Raw genomic sequence first — 24,401 nt, 5'->3', positions numbered from 1 at the left:
CTCCCCCACCACACAGCTGATTTCCTTGCCCTCCATTCATCAAACACCCCTGTGGTTTTCCACCTCTTTATTTTTGCTCCAGTCTTTCTTTATCTGCCCAAATCCACTCATCCAACACAAGCTCACCTTTTCATAAGTTCTTCCTGTGCAACTCAGTTTAAGTTCACTTCTTTTGCCTTGAACTCAATAACAATTTTTCACATGCAATTAATCTTAATAATATTTGCAAGCGCCTATGTTGACCGTCTGTAAATATTTGTTATTTAACCTTTTTCAATTCATCTCTCCCACTAGAATGTTCCCTCCAAGAGGACAAAATTCAGACCTTATATTTCTGTTTCACTCTCTGGTAATGCCTTTCATGTGGGAAATCCTCAATATGCATTTACAAATATGATTTGTTTTGGAAGCAATATGTTGCCGCAATTACTGGATTAAAAATTAGATGACACTTTGGCTCAAGCCAAGTAGATGCAATAGTCCCAGATCTGAGACATCTAAGATTTATATGCTTTTTTCCTATTAATTAGAACAGGGTGACAAACAATGATCCTGGGAGCCTCACCAATTCTCAAGAATTTACTCAGAAAACCAATAATTGGAGACTTTACCAAGAAACTCTATAGGCTCAAATCAAAGAACATAGACTTAAGATTTCCTAGAAAAACAAACAAAAAGATTTAAGATTTTTAAAAATAAATTATATGTACTTGAAGTATTACAATACTAGAGGGACACTTTACATTTACAACCACGTCCCACCCCCCACAACCACATGACCTCAAAACACATCAATGATGTTTGGCAAACACAAAAGCTAAGCTCCAATCAACAAATATCACTAAAAGTAGACCAACCACTCTGGGGGGAATAATGGGTTTAAAGAGTTGTCATAGAAAATACTCTGCAATTCCTTAATCAGAGGCCAGAGGTGGGAGAATTTTAACAAATCTACAGTAGAAAGGCTTCCATGGGATCACACACAAAATGAAAGATCTTGTCTTTTTAAATACTTGACTCTGACTTTGAAATACAAAGGAAAATACATAGAATGTCAATGAATGTGTTCCCTAATTTAATGTGCTGACAATACAGGATAAAATACCTGAAATGCAGAAACTTAACTCTTAAAATGACCAAATAAAAGCATATTTTATAGGTTACCTGAGATTCCCTAGCAGGTGAATTATGAAAAAGATCCATAAATTGGCATCCGATGTTACCATCTGTAATAACTCTGGATTTAAATCTGAAAATGAAAAAGCAGGAATACAGACCAGGATGGACCCAGGACAACCACTAACACTACTAATGCCGGGCGGATTTTCCCCACCTCACAAAAATCTGTCTTCAGGATGGAGTTGGCTTAGCCAAGAGCACATGCAACCATTCGTTTCACATACAGTAGCCCAAAAGAAATACAAGAGGCTCTTCAGCTTGTAAATTCCTCCAGCAGAAGCAGAAGTAAAGTAAGAGTGTGAGTGTGTGTGTGTGTGTGTGTGATTGTTTGGGTGTGTGACTGTTGGGTGTCTATTGTTCAGGTTACAAGCATCATACAGTGATCCTTGACTGTCCAATCACATTACTGTGTGTGTATCTCTAGGGTAATCAGGTGGGGACCTAATCCTTTAAATGCCAGTTTCTGAAGGTTCTTTCTCTGGGACTTACTAGTTTCCTCAGCTAACACCCCTCCAACCCCTCCAAACTCCTTCGTGGGTTGTATGAACTTTCCTGTCAGTCTCGAGGAAGGAGTGGCTAGGGGTTGTCCCCATTGAACATGATAGCCTTCACTTCATTTCTCTGTTTTCAGGGGGCCATTTACCCCTCTCTCCTAAATAGTAGAGGAATTAGAAACTAGGAAGGTATTTGTGGATCTAATTGCTCCTTTTAAAGACTTTACACCAATTCTGCTTTCAGCCCCAGCTTACCCCCAGCCTTTAGAGGCATCTATCGCTTCTAGATCCCAAGCCTATCTGGAGACCCGTCGTTAGACAGGCTCGCTGCTCATGCTCCTGCCCAAAGGCGTGGGTTCCACTCGAACTGCTCTGCTAAGCCTTCCACCTTCTAGAATTCCAGTGTTACTCCAGCTTCTTTTGTCTCCTATCCCATCTGCTTTGTGCCTATGCCTTTTTCATTCCTTTACTGTCATTTTATTTTTTTAGAAAATTTTATAGATTTAGGGGGTACCAGGGCTGTTTTTTTTTGTTTGCTTGTTGGTTGGTTTTCCCAAGAGGGAATCTTGCTCTGTCACCCAGGCTGGAGTGCAGTGACACCATCTCGGCTCACTGCAACCTCCGCCTCCCAGATTCAAGCAATTCTCCTGCCTCAGCCTCCCGAGTAACTGGAATTACAGGAATGCACCACCACGCCCGGCTAATTTTTGTATATTTATTAGAGACGGGGTTTCACTGTCTTGGCCAGGGTGGTCTCGAACTCCTGACCTCAGGTGATCCGTCTACCTCGGCCTCCCAAATTGCTGGGATTACAGGTGTGAGCCACGGTACCCAGCCACAAGCGCTGTTTTGTTACATGGATATATAGTAGAGTGGTGAAGGAGCCATTAGATCCATAGACACCGTCCTAGTTTCCAAATCTTTTACTGTTTAGTGGAGGGGGTAAATGTCTCCCTGAGAAGACAGAAATGAAATGAAGGCTATCAGGTTCAATGGGGAAATTCCCTGACCCCTCCTGCCTCAAGATGACAGCAAGGCTTGTACCACCCACGCAGGAGTTTGGAGGAGTGGTAACTGAGAAAACTAAATTTCCTCTCAGTTTCTGAAGAGGAAACAGAGAGAAATTAATCACAGGAATAATGTACATTGTACCCATCAAGTAATTTGTCATCCCTCACCTGCCTCTTCCCTTCCCACCCCTCAGAGTCTCCAGTGTTTATTATTCCACCGTCTATGTCCATGTGTACACACTATTGATTAATAGTTCCCACTTGTGAGGACAGGTCTTTGTGGTCATTTTAGTAGTGTTTTCAAAGAAGTAGATTTTAGAAGTCTAAACAGGAGCTTCTGGTTATATTTTATAGTAATGTAAAGGGCATCTCTCTAATTAAACAATTCCATATGCTCAATGCCCACCACACCATTATCCCCTTCCAAATACGTAGATCAAAATATATGATATGTTGCTTTTATGTACGTTGAAAACCAAAATTGGAGGATACAAAACAATATCTTTCAGATGAATAATGAAGTTCTTTATAAACCCTGAACTCTCTCACCTTTCAGGTATTGTACATTGTTTCTACTTCAGTGCAATGACCTGTAGCCTACATTACAGCCACATTTATAGGCGTTTTCTGGAAGTAGAGAAAGGCTTCTAATAAATATTATGACATTTAGTTAGCTTAAAAGTTCTGATCATCTGCCTCCCAAAACTCCTTTACATCACACTATCATGCACTGGCTCAGAAAATGAATTAGCTTGAAATAGGATTTTGCCCCATTGGCTATATGCAAAGCTGTAAGCCACTTGTGATCATTACTGTTTTAAGGAAAGACAGTGGTTTTGGAGACTCTCAGCCGTGTCGGTGCACATGTTCTTGCTTCCTCTTTCACGCCAGCAGCACCAGTTTTCCCACACAAGAACAAAGCTTTGGGCAGTTTTTCCTCTTCTTCCACTATCTTTGCCCCTATCTACCTTTTTCTGATTGTCACTGCTCCCTCCCTAAGCCAGGCTTTTTCCAATCTAATCCTCTTCTTCCATAAGGGACTTCTCAATGAAATCCTTGCTTTCACCATGTTTCTTCCTTGTTCAAGGACTTCTAATGATTGTCTCTCACCTACAGAGAGAAGCCAAAACTTCTGAGCAGGCAGGTATGTTCCCCCATCGGTGCACACAATCAGTGCTGAAGCACAAGCCTTCACTCCTCCCAGGCACCTGAATACTCCGTGCTCACTCCAAAAGGACTGATCCCTCGCTCAGGGGCTGTCTCCATCCACCTAGGTATACCCTTCCTGACCTCAATTATTCCCAACAATGTTCCAAGGTCCTGACTATAATCTGCCTCTGTAACAAGACTTTCCCAGTACCTCTGGGGCAGATCAATCTCTTAGGAAATTAATCTGTCACCATCTGTTGGAAAGCAAATCACACTTTGCCTGGTATCACTTGACTAGTTTACTTGTCTGTGGACTTGCTTCAAATAAAATGAAACAAATTGGCAGGTACATCCAGCTCCCTGAGGAACCACTACAATGCAATGTACATTTGTTTAACAAATATTTGGTGGACAAATGAATTGCTTTTGAAAAAGAATGAAATCTTGTTGAATGGCTATGCCAAAAGCCCATGGTTGCAACTGTAAATCAATTTGTCTGATATACTGAATTTCTGGAAAGGAGAGGTGGGGATCTTTCCAGCATCTCTTACAGTATCTTATTCTCCCAGCTTTGGGCATGCTGCCTAGGCCCAAGAGGACACTCAACATAGGTGATAAACAGATGAATGAAAATCTTTAGTATCTTCCTTTCCAAACATTCTAGTCCCATGATTTGCAAAGAGTTGGTGGGTCTGTTCTGCTTTTGCTACCAAAAATTTCTTTTTCTAATTTTAAAATACCAGCAGAAGTACTTACATGGCCCTATCTCTTCTATCTCCCCAGGAATCTCGCTCCATCAATTATCCATCATGTTCTGTATCACAGCCAAAATGCTCTTTCTAAACCCACATCTGATTTTTGTTATTTTTGTCTTGGTAGCCTGACAGGTCATTCCAAACCCTTGAGTGATCTGTGTACTCCCAGTCTCTCCAGAGAGCCCTGGATTCCAGCCGTAACGAACCACTTACAACGCCCCAAACTTGCCAAGTCCTATCTTGTTACCCAAATGGTTCTTGTTGCCTTTTTCCTGAAGACTCACCTCCAACATGTTGCGTTAGTCCTTCAAATAAACATCTATGAATCCTTTAAAATTCAGCTCCAATATCACCTCCTCCTGAAAGACTTCCTTGGACAGAGTTAAGTTCTTGTGCCTTTGTTTCCATAGTACTTTATTTATGTGGCAAATGTAAGACTTATTTCAATCCTATAAATTATTTGTTTGTGTCTCTCACTATACTGTAAGCCCATACTAGGAGATACGTTGCATTGATGTTTACATGTTCTCTTTAGATTACCAGCACCTACCATAGTGTCTGACACTTAATAAATGGTTTCATTGATTAAATAATTACCTTTATAAAGTAACATGAAATTCAAAAGAAAACAAAGAATGCAAACCACTAAAAGTGCATTATGTCCTTACAAGGACAAAAGTAAATTATGTCCTCACGTCCTTCATGTCTTGGCTCAAATGTATGTTAAACAGCCTAAACACAAAATTGGTGTTTTATTCCAAAAATTTATTAAAGAATTCTTCCTATATTTAAATGTATTCAATTATGTCTTTTCATATAACACTTCTCCAAGTGTATCCCAAAGAATACTATAAAAGCAATTATACTAGTTGTTATTTAAAGAGTTGCATGATCAAAAAGCTTGGAAAAAATTGGGGTAAATAAGTTAATAAAGGTTTTTCTAATACAAGCTTCCCAAAGGCTTTAATGTGCTAATCTGCACTGTAAATCTCTTAAGAAGCACAAAATTTGCAGCAGTTTTCTAAACTTATTTGAACTTTTGCAATGGAGCATCTTGTGGAATTCATTTAGAAAATACTACTTGTTATATACCTGTTGAAACATAAGTCTCTTTGCTCATTTAAACATAGAGTGACAGCAAAGCATGAAGGCAAAAGAGGGAATATTAAAGTATAGTACTTACCGGCTATGCAGATGATCCTAAACTTATTTAACCTCTCTGGGCCTCAATTTTCTTACCTTAGGAAATGAAGTTAATGATACTTGTTTCAGCAGGCAGATTGCACAGTTTGAATAAAATGCCAGAGGTAGAACACTCAGCATATTGCCAGACACATGATAAAAGAAAAGTAAATGGTAGATATAGAAAATTAGCAACTTAATTTATCATCTTGTAACTTTAGGCTGACAAAAAAAAAATGAGCCAATGGATTACCCAAATCATAAAATTTCGTAATACTCTGCCTTTTATTATTATCAAGCACTCAGTTTTGACCTTGCATTCTGTCTGAAAGCTGCTAGTTTAGTCATGTAGCTAGTTGAATCATGTTTCTAAATAGACTAGTATCCTAAGTCAAATATTCCTGCCCTTTAAAATATTAAAGGGAAATACATAATATACTCAGTTGCTATTGTGAGCATCTTCCTACCTAAGTAGCTCAGTAGTAGGGAGAAACCTACTATAATTTTCTGTGGCTCCTTTACAACTCTTTTCTCTACTAGTTAATGAAAAGGGAAGAAAAGTTCATAAAACAAAATTTTCCTAGTGATCTAAGGGAAGATCACCATATTAATCTGCTCACCAATTAAGTTTTCACATGAAAGTGAATTGTAGAGATAGTATGAAAACACTTCTGAGAAAGTTTTCAGTTACATTCATCCAAAGCATTACCCTTTGAACTCCCCAATCAAAAAGCAGTTCACCTGCCCCCCAGCACCTCCTGAGTCCTCCAATCTTTTCTCCCTTGCTGGGCTCCAAGCACAACGGACTCCAGTGATTCTCCATTCTCTCAGAAATGCTCCCACCTTAAGGCTTAGCACTGGCTCTTTCTTCTGCCTGGAAATTCCTTCCCTAGATAGCGACTGTCTCACTTCCTCGTGTCCTTCATGTCCTGGCTCAAATGTTCTCAGGAAGGCTTATCTTGACAGTATTCTTGTACCCTTCCTCCACACCCACACAGCCAATCTGCCTTGCCTGGCTCGACCTTTGCTCTTTCCTGTAGCATTTACGACCTTTTGACACCTAGACCTACTTAAGTTTATTGTTAATCATCTGCCTGCCTCCACCACAAGATGTAAATTCTAGACCACAAGGTGTAAACTCTACACCACAAGATGTAAACAATGGCAAGATGTTGGTCTAGGTTGTTTGCTGATGGAGCTGAGTATCCAGAACACTACTTTGACATAGTAAAAGCTCAGTATTTTTTTGGTTGAATGGATACTATAAATTGGATTGTATCTAGATTGCAGATGAAGGCAGAGCTTGATGAAAGGGACGTGATGAAGGGAAGAATGAGGAACTACCAAGATTGAGGTGCTTTTCTTCTTTCCCCACCTCCAACTGATTTAGGGTGTTTCTCCCACTCCCTAAGAAGTGGAGGAAGAAAAGAACAGCTAAGATAAGAGAGAAGAGGGGAGTGTAATGGTAAGAGGAGAAAGAGAAAAGGTACAGCCACAAATGGGCACTCATCTGAAAACAGGGAGAACAAAGTTGAAGGTTTCCAACCAGACTTTGAGCAGTGTTCCACTCTGCCCTGCTCTCCTTTTCCCTTGCTGAAATTGAAACTAACTAAAAGATATTTTTAAGGCCTAATAAAACTGCATGATTTAAACAGACATCACTAATTGTCAGCAAACAACAAGGATTTTCTGGGGCACCATAACCTATTTTTCAGTCATTTAGATAGTAAAACCACTCCTTCACCTCTACATTCAGCCCATTGTCAAGGACAGATGTGATTTCTTTTTATCCCAGTCCTTGTATAGTTTTTCACACTAATATAATATTTTAGTAAAAGGTGGAAAGGGAAAAATCTCATGCGTGGTTTCAAAATGAGAAGCCCAACTCCTTGGTCACCAAAAATAATTCATTATTTAATTAACTTGCCAAGACTTCTTATTTGCTTAGTAAATGTTAGTCTCTGTGCCTGTGCTGAAGCATTAAAATGGTAAGTTGTGACTCTTGGTTATAATTTAGTGCAGTGTTTTTCACTTATGTTCCTTCTCCAGAGAGAACCTTCCAGATGTGGTTGACTTCCTCAAGACAATTTCTTATTACTAATTCATAGACAAGAAGGTATATCTTTTGTATATTCTCACCAAACAAGATTTTTAATTGAATTTTATTTTCCCATTTTATATTTTGAATACACTTTTGTATATTTTTCAAATACAAAGTGTTATACCATTTTGTCACAATGTTTTCGTTCACTTATTCATTCATTCATCAGATGTCTATTGAGTGCTACTAGATGCTGGCTAGGTGATATGGTTAAAATGGTGAGGAATAAGGAAAATGTTGTCTTAAATTGTATGTGCAACACCAACAAAGAGCTCCTCCACACTCCCCAGCACCTTTGCTCCTTGAGAATTACTAATTTAGTATAACATATAAATTTAGTATTGAATTCCATCTAAAACTCTTGTGTATATGATTTTTCAAAACATAATTATTCCTATACTCATTCTTAAATTTTATTAATTCAATCAGTTATTCAATTCAATTATCTAATTCTTAAATTTAATTTCTTATTATTATAAAAATCATACATGATTAATATGGAAAATTTGGAAAATATAAAAAAGTGGAAAAAGCAAAAATGTTTCATTCATAACCCTACCACCAGGGTCAACCAATAATAATGGTTTAAGACATTTTTTCCTTCCAGTTTTATTCCTTTTCCCGGATTAGCTTTACGCTAAAAAGAAACATAGCAAGAAAGCCAATATGAAGAAAATTAATCCTATGGAAAAACCTAACACAAGAACTAAATAATGTAGAAATATATCATGTACTTGGATTACAAGATACTATCACAAAACTGTCAAATCATTAGGACATACATATAACTTCATTACAACCATAAACCAACTATGCTTTACTCTTACTTGTTTATATTCTTTTTTAATAAAGCTGAAGAAAATTCATTTAAAATAAATATGGAAGACTGAAGGTTGAAAACCAGACCAAGGGGCAAGACGGCCAAATAGGAACAGCTCCAGTCTGCAGCTCCCAGTGAGATCAATGCAGAAGACAGGTGATTTCTGCATTTCCAACTGAGGTACTCAGCTCCTCTCACTGGGACTGGTTAGACAGCGGGTGCAGCCCACGGAGGGCGAGCCGAAGCAGGGTGGGGCATCGCTTCACCCGGGAAGCCCAAGGAATCAGGGAACTCCCTCCCCTAACCAAGGGAAGCCCGTGAGGGACTGTGCCCTAAGGAACGGTGCACTCTGGCCCAGATACTACACTTTTCCCATGGTCTTTGCAACCCACAAACCAGGAGATTCCCTTGGGTACCTACACCTCCAAGGCCTTGGGTTTCAAGCAAAAACTGGGCAGCCATTTGGTCAGACACTGAGCTAGCTGCAGGATTTTTTGTTTTTCATACCCCAGTGGCTCCTGGAATGCCAGCGAGACAGAACCATTCACTCCCCAGGAAAGGGGGCTCAAGCCAGGGAGCCAAATGGTCTAGCTCAGTGGATCCCACCCCCACAGAGCTCAGCAAGCTAAGACCCATGAGAGTGAAATTCTTGTTGCCAGCACAGCAGTCTGAACTTGACCTGGGATGCTCAAGCTTTGTGGGGGGAGGGGCGTCCACCATTACTGAGGCTTGAGTAGGCAATTTTCCCCTCACAGTGTAAACAAAGCCACCAGGAAGTTGGAACTCAGCAAAGCCACTGTAGCCAGACTGTCTCTCTAGATTCCTGCTCACTGGGAAGGGCATCTCTGAAAGAAAGGCAGCAGTCCCAGTCAGGGGCTTATAGATAAAACTCCCATCTCCCTGGGACAGGGCACCTGGGGGAAGGGGCAGCTGTGAGCACAACTTCACCAGATTTAAACATTCCTGCCTGCTGGCTCTGAAGAGAGCAATGGATCCCCCAGCACAACATTCTAGCTCTGCTAAGGGACAGACTACCTGCTCAAGTGGGTCCCAGACTCCCATGCCTCCTGACTGGGAGACACCTTCCAGCAGGGAAGACACCTTCCACCTCATACTGGAGAGCTCTGGCTGGCATCTGGCAGGTGCCCCTCTGGGACAAAGCTTCCAGGGGAAGGAATAGGCAGCAATCTTTGCTGTTTTGCAGCCTCCATTAGTGATACCCAGGCAAACGGGGTCTGGAGTAGACCTCCAGCAAACTCCAGCAGACCTGCGGTAGAGGGGCCTGACTGTTAGAAGGAAAACTAATAAACAGAAAGGGATAGCATTAACATCAACAAAAAGGACATCCACACAGAAACCCCATCCAAAGGTCACCAACATCAAAGACCAAAGGTAGATAAATTCACAAAGATGAGGAAAAACCAGTGCACAAAGACTGACAATTCCAAAAACCAGAACACCTCTTCTCTTCCAAAGGATGACAACTCCTCGCCAGCAAGGGAACAAAACTGGATGGAGAATAAGTTTGATGAGTTGACAGAAGTAGGCTTCAGAAGGTGAGTAATAACAAACTCCTCTGAGCTGAAGAAGCATGTTCTAACCCAAGGCAAGAAAGCTAAGAACCTTGAAAAAAGGATAGAGGAATTGCTAACTACAATAACCAGTTTAGAGAAGAACATAAATGACCTGATGGAACTGAAAAACACAGCACAAGAACTTTATGAAGCATACACAAGTATCAATAACTGAATCAATTAATCAGAAGAAAGGATATCAGCGATTGAAGATCAACTTAATGAAATAAAGCATGAAGACAAGGTTAGAGAAAAAAGAGTGAAAAGGAATGAATAAAGCCTCCAAGAAATATAGGACTATGTGAAAAGGCCAAACCTACATTTGATTGATGTACCTGAAATTGACAGAGAGAATGGAACCAAGTTGGAAAACACTCTTCAGGATATCATCCAGGAGAATTTCCCCAACCCAAGACAGGCCAACATTCAGATTCAGGAAATACAGAGAACATCACAAAGATACTCCTTGAGAAGAGCAACCCCAAGACACATAATCATCAGATACACCAAGGTTGAAATGAAGGAAAAAATGTTAAGTGCAGCAAGAGAGAAAGGTCGTGTTACCCACAAAGGGAAATCCATCAGACTAACAGCGGATCTCTCTGCAAAAACCTTGCAAGCCAGAAGAGAGTGGGAGTCAATATGCAACATTCTTAAAGAAGAGAATTTTTAACCCAGAATTTCATATCCAGCCAAACTAAGCTTCATAAGTGAAAGAGAAATAAGATCCTCTACAGATAAGCAAATGCTGAGAGATTTTGTCACCACTAGGCCTGCCTTACAAGAACTCCTAAAAGAAGCACTAAATATGGAAAGGTAAAACCGGTACTAGCCACTGCAAAAACATACTAAATTGTAAAGACCATCAACACTATGAAGAAACTGCATCAACTAATGGGCAAAATAACCAGCTAGCATCATAATGACAGGATCAAATTCACACATAACAATATTAATCTTAAACGTAAATGGATTAAATGCCCCAATTAAAAGACACAGACTGGCAAACTGGATAGAGTCAAGACCAATTGGTGTGCTGTATTCAAGAGACCCATATCACATGCAAAGACACACATAGGCTCAAAATAAAGGAATGGAGGGAGATTTACCAAGCAAATGGAAAGCAAAAAAAAAAAAAAGCAGGGGTTGCAATCCTAGTCTCCGATAAAATAAACTTTAAACCAACAAAGATCAAGAAAGACAAAGAAGGGGATTACATAATGGTAAAGGAATCAATGCAACAAGAAGAGCTAACTATCCTAAATATATATGCACCCAATATAGCAGCACCCAGATTCATAAAACAATTTCTTAGAGATGTACAAAGAGACTTAGACTCCCACACAATAATAGTGGGAGACTTTAACACTCCACTGTCAATATTAGACAGATCAATGAGACAGAAAATTAACAAGGGTATTCAGGACTTGTACTCACCTCTGGACCAAGCAGACCTAATAGACATCTACAGAACTCTCCACTCCAAATCAACAGAATATATATTCTTCTTAGCACCACATCACACTTATTCTAAAACTGACCACATAATTGGAAGTAAAACACTCCTCAGCAAATGCAAAAGAACAGAAATCATAATAAACAGTCTGTCAGACCACACTGCAATCAAATTAGAACTCAGGATTAAGAAACTCACTCAAAACCGCACAACTACGTGGAAACTGAACAACCTTCTCCTGAATGACTACTGGGTAAACAACAAAATTAAGGCAGAAATAAATAAGTTATTTGAAACTAATGAGAACAAAGACACAATATACCAAAATCTCTGGGACACAGCTAAGGCAGTGTTTAGAGGGAAATTTATAGCACTAAATGCCCACAAGAGAAAGTAGGAAAGATCTCAAATTGACACTCTAACATCACAATTAGAAGAACTAGAGAAGCAAGAGGAAACAAATTCAAAAGCTAGCAGAAGATAAGAAATAACTAAGATCAGAGAAGAACTGAAGGAGATACAGACACACAAAAACTTCAAAAAAATCAATGAACCTAGGAGCTGGTATTTTGAAAAGATTAACAAAACAAATAGACAAACAGAGAGCCAAATCATGAGTGAACGTCCATTCACAATTGCTACAAAGAGAATAAAATACGTAGGAATACAACTTACAAGGGAAGTGAAGGACCTTTTCAAGGAGAACTATAAACCACTGCTCAGGCCGGGCGCAGTGGCTCAAGCCTGTAATCCCAGCACTTTGGGAGGCCGAGACGGGTGGATCACGAGGTCAGGAGATAGAGACCATCCTGACTAACACGGTGAAACCCCGTCTCTACTAAAAAATACAAAAAACTAGCCGGGCGAGGTGGCGGGCGCCTGTAGTCCCAGCTACTCAGGAGGCTGAGGCAGGAGAATGGTGTAAACCCGGGAGGCGGAGCTTGCAGTGAGCTGAGATCCGGCCACTGCGCTCTAGCCCGGGCAACAGAGCGAGACTCTGTCTCAAAAAAAAAAAAAAAAAAAAAAAAAAAAAAAAAAAAAAAAAAAAAAACCACTGCTCAAGGAAATAAGAGAAGACACAAAGAAATGGAAAAACATTCCATTATCTTGGATAGGAAGAATCAGTATTGTGAAAATGGCCATACTACCCAAAGTAATTAATAGATTCAATGCTATCCCCATCAAGCTACCACTGACTTTCTTCACAGAATTAGAAAAAACTACTTTAAATTTCATATGGAACCAAGAAGAACCAAATTTCACATGGAACCAAAAAAGAGCCCATATAGCCAAGAAAATCCTAAGCAAAAAGAAAGCTGGAAGGATCATGCTACCTAACTTCAAATTATACTACAAGACTACAGTAACAAAAACAGCATAGTACTGGTACCAAAACAGATATATAGACCAATGGAACAGAACAGAGGCCTCAGAAATAACGCCACACATTACAACCATCTGATCTTTGGCAAATCTGACAAAAACAAGCAATGGGGAAAGGATTCCCTATTTAATAAATGGTGTTGGGAAAACTGGCTAACTATATGCAGAAAACTGAAACTGGATCCCTTCCTTACACCTTATACAAAACTTAACTCAAGATTAAAAACTTAAATGTAAGAACCAAAACCATAAAAACCCTAGAAGAAAACCAAGGCAATACCATTTAGGACACAGGCAAGGACAAAGACTTAATGACTAAAACATCAAAAGCAACGCCAACAAAAGGCAAAATTGACAAATGGGATCTAATTAAACTAAAGAGCTCCTGCACAGTAAAATAAACTATCATCAGCATGAACAGGCAACCTACAGAATGGGAGAAAATTTTTGTAACCTGTCCATCTGACAAAGGGCTAATATCCAGAATCTACAAGGAACTTAAACAAATTTACAAGAAAACAAAAAAAAACCCCATCAAAAAGTGGGTGAAGGATATGAACAGACACTTCTCAAAGGAAGGCATTTGTGAGGCCAACAAACATATGAAAAAAAGCTCATCATCACTGGTCATTAGAGAAATGCAAATCAAAACCACAAATAGATACCATCTCATGCCAGTTAGAATGGTGATCATTAAAAAGTCGGGAAACAACAGATGCTGGGGAGGATGTGGAGAAATAGGAATGCTTTTACACTGTTGGTGGGAGTGTAAATTAGTTCAACCATTGTGGAAGACAGTGTGGCGATTCCTCAACGATCTAGAACTAGAAATACCATTTGACCCAGCAATCCCATTAGTGGGTATATACCCAAAAGATTGTAAATCATTCTACTATAAAGACACATGCACATGTATGTTTATTGCAGCACTATTCACAATAGCAAAGACTTGGAACCAACCCAAATGTCCGTCAATGACAGACTGGATAAAGAAAATATGGCACATATACACCATGGAATACTATGCAGCCATAAAAAATGATGAGTTCATGTCCTTTGTAGGGACATGGATGCAGCTGGAAACCATCATTCTCAGCAAACTAACACAGGAACATCAAACTAAACACCACACTCGTAAGTGGGAGTTGAACAATGAGAACATATGGACACGGGGAGGGGAACATCACACACCACGGCCTGTCAGGGGGTGGGGAGCTAGGGGAGGGATAGCATTACGAGAAATACCTAATATAGATGACGGGTTGATGGGTGCAGCAAACCACCCTGGCATGTTTATACCTATACTGTAACAAACCTGAACGTTCTGCACATGTATTACAGAACTCAAAGTGTAATAAGTTTTTTAAAAATTCAATTTACCATAATTTTATTGACCTTTTCTTTATAGAAATTTTTGCTTTTGTGGTCAAAAAGTGGTCAACTCTTGGCAATTTCATATGGTTCGAGCTAATATTTTGGAGCTATGTTGCTGATGGTTGTGGGTTCAGGTTTGTTACATTTTTCTGATATATTGTATGATAAACATTTTTTACTTTAAAGTCTATTTCACCTGCCATTTATATGGTTAGAGCATCTTTATTTTGATCAGTATTTTTAAAACGTAATCCACATATCTTGCTTCTGATTAAATCCTATTTGGACTGAAAAAAAAAGAGGAAAACCAGGTCAATATTATAAATAATATTAATGAGTAGGGAGCATCAAACTTGCCAAATGTTAATATAGACTATACAGCTATTATAATCAAAGCAATATGTCTCAGGCCTGGCAACAAATAAATAGATTAGTGGATTAGAGAAAAGAATTTTTAAAACTGATGCTAATGTAATTTAATTTATTGGAGAAAAGATTATTTAACATGTGATGTTCAAACAATTGTTTCTTTATATAAAAAGAGATGCAGTTGAGCCTTCCACTTTTATATTTAAAAATTCCAGATGTAAAAAACACTAAATGTTAAAAATAATAAAATAAAAAATAGAAATTTTTAGAAGAAAATTTTAGAAAAGAGGAGGTGGGAAGACCTTTTGAAGTAAGATAGGAAATTCAGAATACGTATAGGAAGAAAAATTCAGAATACATATAGGAAGAAAGTAATTTATTTCATAGAATTATTTTTTAATTTTGTAGCAGAAAATTACAAAAGTAAAATCAAAGGAGAAATTATTGATGGGGTAAGATTTAGCAATTCACTGACCAAAAAAAAAACAAAACAAAACACTATAGAAAAAATGCTCAGCATCACTATAATCATCAGAAAATGGAAATTAAAACCACAATGAAATATCTCACACCCGTTAGAATGGCTGTTATGAAAATGACAAAAGATTAAAAGTGTTGGCAAGGATGGGGAGTAAAGAGAACCTTTGCACACTGTTGGTGTGGGAAGGTATGTGGGAAGGTATGGGAAGGTATGTTAGTACAACCGCTATGGAAAACAGTATGGAGTAATCATACAATTACCGAATGATTCAGCAGTCCCACTACTGGGTATATGCCCAAAGGGAATGTATTCAGTATGTCAAAGCCATATCTGTACTCCCATATTTATTATAGCATTAGGCATAATAGTTAAGAAGCAGAATCAATCTAAGTATCCATCAACAGATGAATGGATAAAGAAAACATGGTATATGTTCACAGTGGAATACCATTCAGCCTTAAAAATAGAGAAAAATATTGTCATTTGCAACAACATGGATGAACCTGGAGCACATTATATTAAGCGAAATAAGCCAGGCACAGAAAGACAAATACCAAATGATCTCACTTACATGTAGAATCTAAAAAAGTTGACCTCATAGATGTAGAGAGCAGAATGGTGGTTACCGGGGCTGGGGCAGTGGGGGGCAGAGGGGTGGGAGGCAAGGGTTGGAAAGACATTGGTCAAAGGACGCAAAACTTCAGTTAAATAGGAAGAGTAAGTGTAAGGATCCATTGTACAACATGGTGACTATAGTTAATAACAATATATTATATTCTTGAAAAATGCTGAGCGGTTTTAAGTGTTCTCACCACAAAAATGATAACTTCATGAGGTAATGCATATGTTAATTAGCTATATTTAGCCATTCCACAATGTGTGTGTATATATACATCGATATGATATATTGAGATATATATATCTCAAAACATCATATTATACACAGTAAATACATACAACTTTATCTGCCAAGATTTAAAATCTATAATATTCAAAGAACTTTTACAAATTTTTAATAAGAGAAAAGCAACTATATAAGGGAGAAATAGGTCAAGGATATCCATTGGTAATTGACAGATAAGAAAATCCAAAGGAACAACAATAATGTGAAAAGATACTTAAGCTCATTAGAAGTCAAGAAAATGAAAATAAAATTAACAATGCTTACTCATTAGATCAGCAAAGATTAGAAAGCAGGGAAATAGGAGTGCTAGTGAGGAAAATGATGCTCTCAAACATCACTAGTGGGACTGTGATTTGCTATATTATTTTTAGAAAATAATATGAAAAAACCATAAAAATGTAAAGATACACATGCCTTTTAAACCAGCAATTCTACTCCTGGGACTTAAACACCATAAAAATAAAACCCCCAATTACTAAGAATATGTATCTAAGAATATTTGTAATGACAGCACTTTTTTATATGTTGAAAACTTTTCACAACAGAGTATCAGTTGAAAGCAGATTACTTGAATAAATTATAGCAAATTCATGCTGCATGCAACTACTGAAAAGAATGAGATAGAGCTATAAGATTTATCAGAATCTTTAAGATATATTGCAAAGTGAGAAAACCAAGATACAGAGTAATATATACACACGTATATATTATGTATATAACCTTATCCCACCATTTATGATAAAGAGGGACCATTGCCCTGAAAATCAGTGCATGTGTAAATATTGAATTGAGTGAGCATGGAGCAAAGAGTAGAGGATACACATCAACCTGTATTTGTTGGTTTCTCTGAAGGGGTACAGAACAAGAAAAGAGAAAGGAAAAAGGGAGGAAAAAAACCCCCAAAATCTCTGGAACATAATAGAAAATATGCATTGCACAATAGCAAGAGAAAATGTAAAAAATAAAATTCTATCTGTTAAATTAATGGAAAGTACCTATTATATTTAATAATAGAATAAGTTCATAGACAAGGACTACAAGGGGCATAGCCAAATAAAATCATGATTTGATTTCTAGATGTGATTTTGAAAATTTTTGCTTGGAATTTTTAAATAGAACTTCTACAATATAATCATGTTTTAAAAGGAAGTAAAAAAGAAACATCTGGCAATACTCCTTAAGGACTTTATAAAGAACTTTGCCCCTTGACATTCTATTTCCACTTTTTGGAATTACTCTTAAGGAAATAAACAGATGTGGACCACAATCCTTGTTAAAACACCTAAGTAGTGTAAATAAATTCTAATGTTAAATAAAATCTACAACATACAACAACATTTCAATTTGCAAAATAAATACCTGTGTGTATCTATTTTATGCATATATTTTATGTATACATATAATGTACATATATACACTAGATATTACAAATGGAAATTGTGTAGTATCTTGGATTTTTATTAATTATATTGTGGGAATATTTTCTGTTTTTTAATTTTCATATATACTCACTTAAGTATGTATACCTATACACATACATATTGCTAACAAAAAGATGAAAAGAAAATGTACTAAAATATTGTTAGTGATTATCTATAGCTGATGAGAATAAGTGATTTTTATGTATGTCTTAATGCTTATCTCTTTTCTAAACTTGCTGAAATTAATATGCATTCAATAGTATGCAAAATGCAATAATCATTTTTAAATGGAAGCATAAGAAAGCTAATGATTTCATTTTGAAATGAACGTTGGCATTTCTAGTCAATTCTACATGTTCAGAGGCATAGACAGCCTGCCTCCAGTGCTCCTTCAACATTAGAGCTTTGTGCTAGATGCTCAGTAACCTCAACACGCAGCTTACATCCCTTGGATAAAGGTCGAAGCACAGCCCTCTAGATTAGCAAAGTATCCTGCCAGTATCATATAAACCCTGGAACACCACAAACCCTCACGTTTTGAGGACAAATCCTTCCAGTAGGCAGCTCTCAGAGAGGCTACACAGAAAGCCTTCCTATGACTCCAAACCAGTAGAGCTGTTTTTTTAATTTTACCTCTACTGAATAGCAGTCATGATTGATTTCTTCAGGTTTCCAGGTAGAAGAGATTTCTATAGTTTGGTCTAAAGTCTTAACACTGGAAACACTTCTTCCATGTTTTCTCTGGTTTCTCCTCCTGAGTGGAAAGGGTATCAGCTGAAACCCCTGGCAAGGGCAGGCTGTGGGAAGGCAAGCAAGGCTGCTGGGGTGACCTAGTGTGCTCTCATGGCACGGCAAGGAAAACCAATAAGCTTTGCTCTTATCCCAGGAAACCTACCCTGAAAGGACCTGACTGGCCAACAAGGTAAACAACGGCCCGTGGAGCATGCTTCTTCCCTCCCACCTCCCTCCTGCCCCGCCCTGGGATGGCCTTGTGCTTCCTGGTTGAGGCAAACAAGAATGCCTGCTACCTCTTCTTCCCATGGCCCAGTAGGATTGAAGAAAGACAAACAGAAACAGCAGTGGATCACTTTCAAGCACATTAATTAGTCAGTCTCTCCTGTTGCCAAAGTAAGTTGAAGAAATGGGTCCTTCATGTTGGAGCTGAGTCAAAATCACAAAACTATGAAGAGCTTTTCAATACTCAACTAGTAACAGAACATTATTTCCACTTTGATGAGCAGTAATATATTATTGAAATAGTTGCCAAAGCAATGGCTGAATGTTGCAATAGGAAGAAAATGCAAACACCTATATGTGCATGCAGGGTCTTAGGTCTTAGCTGATTCCAGCTCCTGGTGTCTGGCTTTCTCTGGCATCATGGAACCCAAAAGTCCAAATAATTAAGATTTTTCACTTGTTGTACACACACAGCTTCAGACTGCACAGAAAATTCTGGTACCTCTTATTTGATATTATGTGTCAGGCCAACAATATGACACACAGAAAACTGCTATAATCAGCTATGTGACCTTCTTATGTAGACAGACCAAAATAAATGGAAGAAACCAGCTGAATCTTTTAGACCCAATCTACCATAATCAAAGCATGTACTAAAGCTCCTCTTAGCACACACCCAGACTGATAAATTAATAAAACAAGTCCCTTCCTTTTGCCACCTGACATAAAGGCAGGAATTACAATAAATAATACTGGAATATATTTACTGGGTTGCAATTTACTTAGAGACAAGATTAAAGCAACAAGATAAAGTCAAAACTGAGAAAAATCACAGCAGATAGGTACCTGTAAGAATGGAAATACAGCAGAGAAGTAATTTGTCCCAAATAGAGAATGAGGAGACATAATGGCAGCTTATTCATTAGTGGAAATGAACACATATTATTATATTGTAGTCAGTTCTTGATTATTCATGTGTGATTTACCAATTTTTTGGCTTATCCTTCTCTCTGCAAGCCTTTGTACATAAGTCATCTCTTTCCATCTTTTCCATCATCTTTTCCGTCTTTAGTTCATATGTGTTTAGAAACCCCCAAAATAATGATGTAGATCATTAATCCATATCAAACTTAATTAGGAAAGCAAAACTGATGGCATGGCTATTATACTGGTCAAAGGATCCTTTCACCTCTCCAGTTTGGTACCAAATCTGATGACACATTTTCACTAGTGGAAGAGAAGTCAGCATGGGAATTGAGCTTGATAAATAAAATTACTAGTCAGCTAATCCTAGCCTGTTGTCTTTCTGCTAAGTAAAAGTGCTCCAGATACATATAATCTGTCAGCTCTATTAAGCATCATTTATAGGCAGGAAAAATGTGCTTTTATGATGATCAGAGTCCCCATGTCTCTCACACAATGAGGATACAAATATCATTTCACAGTGGAAATCTGAGTTCCTCATCCAATGGATGACAAGCTTCCTATGGGAAGAGATCCTTCCTTTTTATACTGCTTCTGTATTTCCTTCAAGATCTAAGCCCTCTGCCTGCATACATAACCTGGAAACCCATATTTACAGGGACCAAGATCTTGAGTTATTGTCCTAAGTTCAATTCCTGTCATATCATTACCAGCTGGGTAGCCTTTAGCAAATTATTTGATTTTTCTAAGCCTTGGTTCGCTTTCCTAGAAAGTGGGTTTAATGAAACCCACTCCTAGAGCTGTTGTAATGACTGAATAAACTGTTTTCTATAAAGCACCATGGAGAGCAGAAAATAATCTGGTGGATAAATGAATAGGTATCACAACTGTCATTCTACAAACCACTTGACTGAGCTCACTGACTCCAGACATGACTAAGTAGACCATAAAAGAAATGGAACTTTTATGTTTTAAGTTAAGAATTGACTTTTGTGGCCAGGGGCGTTGGCTCATGCCTGTAATCCCAACAATTTGGGAGGCCGAGGCAGGTGGATCACCTGAGGTCAGGAGTTCAAGAGCAGCCTGGTCAACATGGTGAAATTCCATCTCTACTGAAAATACAAAAATTAGCCTGGCATGGTGGTGGACACCTGTAATCCCAGCTACTCAGGAGGCTGAGGCAGGACAATTGCTTGAACCCAGAAGGCGGAGGTTGCAGTGAGCTGAGATTGTGCCACTGCACTCCACCCTGGGTGACAGAGTGAGACTCAGTCTCAAAAAAAAAAAAAAAAAATAGACTTTTGTAATTTGAGTGTTGGATCTTAAAAAAAAAAATGAAAGAGTGGGAGTGGAGAAAACCCCATGTGTGGCTTCTACACTAACCTATCAACATACATTTTACATCTTTTATTTTTTAGCCCTTAGAATCTTTCTACTCAAGACCAAATTTTAATATTAATAGAGCCAAATATATTTGATTATGGGAGAACCACTGATGTTCAGTGTTGTTTATGAATTGGAAGGGCAGCAAAAATGAAGGAGAATTATTCTGGTGACCAACCTAAGTGACACAGTTACTCAGGCAGATGCACAATGGCATCTAGAATCCAAACAGTTTGTTTCAGCTCTCTTTCAAAGTCTCAGCAACAGCACCTTAGACCCTTCTGGAATCATCGGTTTTGAATCTAAGACTTTAAAGTGGGAAAAGCAATGCAAGACTACTCAGGGACTGACATGTATAGAAACAAAAAGAGAGAAAGGGAGGTGCATGCTGAAAATGGTATGAGATCCATACCCCCAGTGACTTGCACTGGTTCTCCTACTTTGTTCAACCTCAGCTAGATGGAAGACTCATTTATATATTAAAATCTTGTTTTCCCCTCCTTCTTCACTATCTCTCCCTGCTGCCCAAAAGATGAATCAAACTCACTGCATCAAGCTGACAAAGAGTTACAAGGCACCTTCTACTTGGAAGTAAGAAGCTAGAGCAGCTCACCCATGAACATTTCCATGATTCACAGCAGAGCTCATTGACAGCTGCTCAGACTGAGCAGAGAGATTAGAACTAGAACTGTTTAAAATTCCTAAGCCAGAGGAGTTTCGCAGGGCAGGGTGCTTCTAAACAGCCTGCAGTCAGCCATGCCCTTGCAGACAAGGCTCTGGGGGTTCCACATGCACCTCTAGCCTCAGAAGACTGGCCTGACCAGTCATGCGGCACTTTTGAGGACAGTAGCTAAGCCTGGAACTGGTTACTTTGTTTACCATTTTTGGTTAGTCACTAAGTAAAGTCTTTGCCTAGAAACCTTCATTTCCTATGCAGTAGGGTAGAATACTTTTAACTGAAGTATTCCAGTTAAAAATTTTCCTGAAATACTTCACCAAACAGGCCAGTTCTACAATTAGGAAATTACCACACTGAGTAATATTTGGCTGTCTGGTTTTTAGTGAAGTCAGGTTTAGTCCACTGGCATCTCAAGCTGATTGGCAGACAGACCTAGGTCCTACACCCAACCCCTCCCTTGCAATTTGGGCAGGTTATATTTTTAAAAGTCCAGACTTCCTGTGCTTTTGAACATTTTGAAGGCTAGGATAGCATTCCCAAATCAGGGGTGCATTTAATATTTCATATCACATGGCTGCTACTGGATTTGCAAAATGCTACATAGATACACAGCCTCTCAAGTTGACTTCTAGGCAATGGTGACAATTTGCACTTTCATTGTAATAGAGGCGTGACTTTTCAAGAGGTTTGTGAACTAGTTTTAAAATGTTCTATGGAGGAAATGAGAAATGGACTTCACAGTAAGTTATTTTATCTTAATTTTAAATAAAAAATAATGTAATTACTTGGTGACCACAAATACAAGTGGTAAGGCTTTTCTTTTCCCTTGTGAAACTGCTACATGTTGCTTTGAATAACTAAATTCAATAGAAATGTTTCTTAATGATTGAGAAAGTTAGAATTATGTCTCTATTTTCAGGTAGGTCACTGAATATATAAAGTCTATATTCTGAAGATGTTCTCCTATTTTAGGGTTAAAGTAAATGCACACTCACATTATGCTTCCTATTAGCACCATACAACTGGCAAGAGAAGAAGGAGGTTGTGAAATTCAAATCAAGAAATGTTTTCACTTGCTGGAAACTATGGTAAAGCTCTGAGGGAAAAAGAATTAAATAAAAACTCTTTCTTAAAAAAAAACTTGGGTTTTCCGCACTTAGAGTGGACTACGGAGTATGTAAATAAATTGGTTAACCTCTCTGATAATACGCAAAGAAACCTCACCCACACAGTAGGCATCGGGGATTTTTTTAAATGGTGGTAGTGCATAGATTGTATCCTTAATTTCAACCTAAGCAACACACGTAGAGTGCACATCAGATAGTAGGTGTACTGCTAAGCACCTGACAATACATACTTGATCATGAAAGAAATTAAATGAAAACTTGTTCTCCAAACTGATGACCAAATTAGATCTTATGAATTCATGGACAAAGTCGGGAGAGAGAAAGAGGAAACTAGTATGTTCACACATACCTCAATGATGGTTCAAAGTTCAGATTAAAATCTACATCCTTTTTCAAGAAGCGCCATGCTGCTATTTGCTATTGCAGTTCCGGAGAATGTGAAGAGATCTTTGCGCTTACTCCTTCCTAGTTTTCTTCTTCCTTTTGTTTTTTTTAACAGAGAAGGAAAGGGAGATGTGAATGATTTCTACAGATTTCCTTAATTAAAGCTAGTTTGATTCCCCACTTAAGTGAAATGAGGCTGTGAAAAAGAAAAGTAGTCTCACTTATCAATAGGCACTGAAGAATCAATGTTTGGCTTACCTGTTCAGATCAAATTCCTTGATTACATTATTTTACAGAGCTGAGTAGGGCTTAAGCTAGTTACCGTTGATGCCACTGGCAAGCATTTCTTCGTTTATGTACAGGCCATAATCCACTACACCAACTCAGGCCCATGGGATGACTTCCATTTCTTCTTTTTTTTTTTTTTTGAGACTTAGTTTCACTCTTGCTACCTAGACTGGAGTGCAAGGCAGTGGTGCAGTTTCGGCTCACTGCAACCTCCGCCTCCTGGGTTCAAGCAATTCTTCTGCCCCAGCCTCCCAAGTACCTGGGACTACAGGTGCACACCACCACGCCTGCCAGATGATTTTTTGTCTTTTTAGTAGAGACAGAGTTTCACCATGTTGGCAGGGTTGGTCTCGAACTCCTGACTTCAGGTGATCCACCCGCCTCAGCCTCTCAAAGTGCTGGAATTACAGATGACTTCCATTTCTATAGATCCATTTTGCCTTTAGAAATTAAAAACAAAAACAAAAACAAAAAAAAAACTCCCAACCCACATTATCTCAAATCACATGTGCAGCACCAGAACAAAACCTGCTGTGGCTGTGGTAGGTATGATTTTACCACGAAGATTCAGACGTTGTTACATGGTCAAAAAAGTAGTCACTGCACAGAGCAAGTGAGAAATTGAGCAATGCAACTTAATACAGCTTTTCCCTATTGCTTATAAAACAACGTTCTTAATTTTTACTTGTATGTAAAATTCTTCTGAATTTTTCCTTTATTGTAAATTATTTCAGTAGACTCCCTTGGGGTGCTTTAAGAATATTCCATGGGGCATGTTTTTATTGTGGGTCATCAGCTAAGCTATTGGAAAAAGGCCCTGGGTTTTTTTGGTTTCTTTTTAAAATGTTGTATAACAGCTTTAAACGTACAAGACATGATAGAGTGGGGGGGGAACTTGTTAAATTCTTAGCTTTGTTTTTCCATCTGAAATACTAGTATGCCTGGGTTTTTGTTTTTGTTTTTTTTCCTAATTCCAAGCAACAGTGACCCTAATTTACAATTTTTTT

At 38.3% G+C, this 24,401-nt stretch overlaps 1 protein-coding gene across 1 annotated transcript in view; it reads right to left on the bottom strand.

Moving 5' to 3' along the window:
- The window catches only part of ESR1 (estrogen receptor 1), a 395,979-nt gene extending 372,777 nt beyond the window's left edge, over window positions 1-23,202 (bottom strand). Inside the window, exon 1 of the mRNA XM_023206137.1 lies at window positions 23,072-23,202. The gene's annotated coding sequence lies outside the window, so the exon portion shown is untranslated. The remainder of the gene's footprint in view (window positions 1-23,071) is intronic.
- Window positions 23,203-24,401: the final 1,199 nt, after the last annotated feature.

Source organism: Piliocolobus tephrosceles, chromosome 5 (assembly GCF_002776525.5).
Source record: "Piliocolobus tephrosceles isolate RC106 chromosome 5, ASM277652v3, whole genome shotgun sequence".
In the NCBI taxonomy this organism is placed as follows: domain Eukaryota; kingdom Metazoa; phylum Chordata; class Mammalia; order Primates; family Cercopithecidae; genus Piliocolobus; species Piliocolobus tephrosceles.
This window is presented reverse-complemented; position numbering and strand designations above follow the sequence as displayed.